This window comes from Arachis hypogaea, chromosome 12 (assembly GCF_003086295.3).
Source record: "Arachis hypogaea cultivar Tifrunner chromosome 12, arahy.Tifrunner.gnm2.J5K5, whole genome shotgun sequence".
Classification (NCBI taxonomy): domain Eukaryota; kingdom Viridiplantae; phylum Streptophyta; class Magnoliopsida; order Fabales; family Fabaceae; genus Arachis; species Arachis hypogaea.
The window spans coordinates 37,322,102-37,325,792 of record NC_092047.1 but is presented as its reverse complement, the minus strand read 5'-3'; the positions used below and the strand labels follow the sequence as shown (position 1 = coordinate 37,325,792).

The 3,691-nt window shown below is 38.3% G+C and overlaps 1 pseudogene; it reads right to left on the bottom strand.

Annotated features, from left to right (window-relative positions):
* Nucleotides 1–2,122: 2,122 nt before the first annotated feature.
* LOC112729969 (MLO-like protein 1) lies at nt 2,123–3,047 on the bottom strand (annotated as a pseudogene).
* Nucleotides 3,048–3,691: the final 644 nt, after the last annotated feature.

The following is a 3,691-nucleotide window of genomic DNA, read 5'->3' as shown; positions in this document are numbered from 1 at the left end:
CCTATGTAACTTATTAGCTACTGACACTCCATTTGTCTTTGACCAAGAGTGCCTGCATGTCTTTAAAACTCTGAAGGCTAAGCTTATCACAGCACCTATCATTTCTGCACCCAACTGGGACTTATCATTCGAACTAATGTGTGATGCCAGTGACCATGCCATTGGCACAGTTCTGGGGCAGAGACATGATAAGCTTCTGCATGTCATTTATTATGCCAGTCGAGTTTTAAATGATGCATAGAAGAACTACACTACCACGGAAAAGGAATTGCTTGTAGTGGTTTATACCATTGACAAGTTCAGATCCTACTTAATAGGATCTAAGGTCATTATCTACACTGACCATGCTGCTCTTAAATATCTACTCACCAAGAAGGATTCTAAGCCCAGGCTGATAAGATGGGTACTACTCCTGCAAGAGTTTGATATAAAAATCAGAGACAGAAAAGGGTCGAAAAAATTGGCTGACCACTTGTCTTGGATTGAACCAGTAGAATGGACACCTCCTCCCTCTACTGAGGTGTCTGAAACCTTCCCGGATGAGAAACTCTTTACCATCGGACAACACCCTGGTTTGCAGACATTGCAAATTACAAGACTGTAAGGTTCATCCCCAAGGAATACAGTAGGCAGCAAGCCCAAAAACTCATTCATGATGCAAGATATTACTTGTGGAATGAACCATATCTCTTTAAGAGATATTCAGAGGAGATAATCTATCGTTGTGTGTCTGAGGAAGAGGCACATAAAACCCTATGGCATTGCCATTGCTCCGATTATGGAGGATACTTTTGAGGTGAGCGAACAGCCACAAAAGTTTTCCAAAGTGGTTTCTATTGGCCCACACTCTTTAAGGATTCCCGAGAGTTTATCCGTCGCTGTGACAGTTTGATGCCAGGGAATCTTGGCTAGTTTTTCAAGCCATTTTAGTTAGTTTATAACTTTATTTCATGCATTTCTTGGGCAATAAGCAAGTATTTGTACTTGATATTCATGCATGCATGCATGTAGCAAAGATGTGGTAAAATCATGAGAATAAGAGAGAATTTTATGCATGAATTGGTTCATTCAATAAAGTGGGTTTTATGGCCTTTAAAATAAGGTTTTGTATGCCTATGAACTTCATACTTTGATGCACCTTCTTTGGTTTGTGACAGGGGAAGCTGAGGTAGAGACATTGAGCTTTGGAGAAGCAAGGATGCAAGTTCACCCAAGGGGCAAATGGCACCCCAATTGGCGCTCTCGCCAGCACCAAATGGCCCAGCAACCTTGTCAAGCCTCATGTCAGGCACCATGTCAAGCTCCTTGCACTACAATAAAATAGCTCTATTGCCACGCTTTTAAAGCGTGGCGAAAAGCTGAAAAAAGCGGTTGCTCTATCGCCACGCTTTTAGTGACCTATCGCCATGCTTTATTTTCGCCACGCTTTTTATAGATTGCCACATTTAAAAACGTGGCCGTGTGTGGGAGATACGGCCACACTTTTAAAGCGTGGCCATATGTGAGATACGGCTACACTTTTGAAGCGTGCCAATATAGAGAGATATGGCCACACTTTAAAAGCGTGGCAATAGCGAGATACGGCCACGCTTTTAAAGCGTGGCAACAGCGAGATACGGCCACGCTTTTAAAGCGTGGAACAGCGAGATACGGCCACGCTTTTAAAGCGTGGCGATAGCCTAATTAAATTTAAAAAAAATCATTATTTTGACTATACCTTCATCGCTGCACTATAAATTTTTAGTCCTTTTTTATTACCAAACCTATAAATATAGTATGCAGTTTTTATTACAAGAATTTGTATATTCACTGAAATTATCTTCTCTTTTATTTTTTGTAAATTATAATCACAATATCACTAATTAAGATAAAACCTTTATTTGTTAGGTTTCAAAAAATCAGTTCTCTGGAAAAAGAGTTTTGGGAAAGTTCAATGGGTTCCATAGTTCCATTTACTCAAGTCACACACTAAGAGCAAAGACGCTGGAGAATACTATGGCTACACCCTAAGCCAAACACATCCTACAATGTCGCACAATGCTAGCAAATAAAATACTAATAATATAGTGTGTTCTGTAACTATACAAAATAAGATGATTTGAGCATAACTCCCCCATTTAGACTACTCAGCTGAACCCTCGACTTTGGGTACAAAAGCACTGTCTTCTGCAGCAGATGCTCTCTTTTGGAAAACTGACCCAAGCTGATTCCAGCAACAGCTTGAGAACTTCCTTCACTAGGCTGGCTATCAGCTTTTACCCCTTTCTTCTTCTTTGCCTCTTGTACCCAACCAGCAAGCCTCACTTGCACATGATCACAAAATATTGCTGCCTTAAAATGGGTTCCCATATACAATGTGAAAATAACAGAAAATTTATGAAAAGCCAAACCAAAATCAAATTTGAACAATTTAGCTTGCACTTTTAATAGCTATGCAAACACACCTATGTAACAATTGCATACAGTGGTAGGGTACTGTAGCTACATAGTACCTGGATAAATACTCTATAACCCCAACACAAATGAGCAAGAAAAAAAATGAGAAAAGGAAGCAGAGTCCAGAATGCACAATAGTAGTAGTACTCATAATGCATCAACTAAGATGTCTAAGTTACCCGATAATGAGCCTTGGAACTATGTAACGAACTTGTCCCATTATACAAGAGTCAAATCCATATGTAACCTGAGAACATAAGCTATAGGTTATATTCACTACAACAAAGTATAACCATCCTCAACCCAACATATACCTTTCCCTAGAACAAGAAAACTGAGAGTAAGCATACAGAATAAAGTTCACAGAAAAATGTCACAAATAAAATTATGCTCACCCATATCCAAAAGAAAAATGCTATCTCAAAAGCATTTTGGAAAAGGATAAAGTTGATCAAGAAGAGGACAAATTGGGGGCGATGAAACCAAAACTGATCATCTGATGGTTGTACAACTAATTCACCTTCTATGGCTGCATGCTTTTCAGCTACTTCATGAGCTAGTTGCGTTATCACATGCTCCAGCTTAGTGCCAATTGCAAGTAGAAGTGACGATCAGATTTCTGTCAGTAAAGAATTCTATAAAAAATATAATCGCGTTGCAAGTATAGTTTCTAAACCAACAGAGAATCCTTTCGTATAAAAATTGGTTGTCACAAGTAACAAAACCCAATAAAATTTATAACCAAAGTATTTAAACCTCAGGTCGTCTCTCAAGGAATTGCAGGGAGGTGTATTTATTATTGGTTATGGGTTTTTCTTAGAAGATTTTGAGTTTGAGAACAGAAAAATAAATAATCGTAATTTAAAGTAGTGGAAATTAAAAAGAGAATTTATATAATTAATTAAAAAGCCTTGACCGGGGGTGTGATTAATTGGAAGTTCTATCCTTGTTGGAATCTTCTCATGTGTAGTGTAAAGAGGTTGTTCTTTTCACTTAGTTAACCCTTACTGAGTAAAGGAAAGTCAAGTGATTGAACTGACTCTTATCCACAAATCCTAGTCCTTTCCCTTAGGAAGGTCTAGAGTTAGTAGATATAGAATTAGCCAACAATGTCCAATTTAACTAAGCACTTGAGCATTCCAACTCAAGTGTCTCCTTTTAATCAACCCCCATGTCAAGTGGAAAATCTACTCCATTGACATGGATGCCAATTTCACATAATAAATGACTAAATAAATACTTGAAGATAATCAAA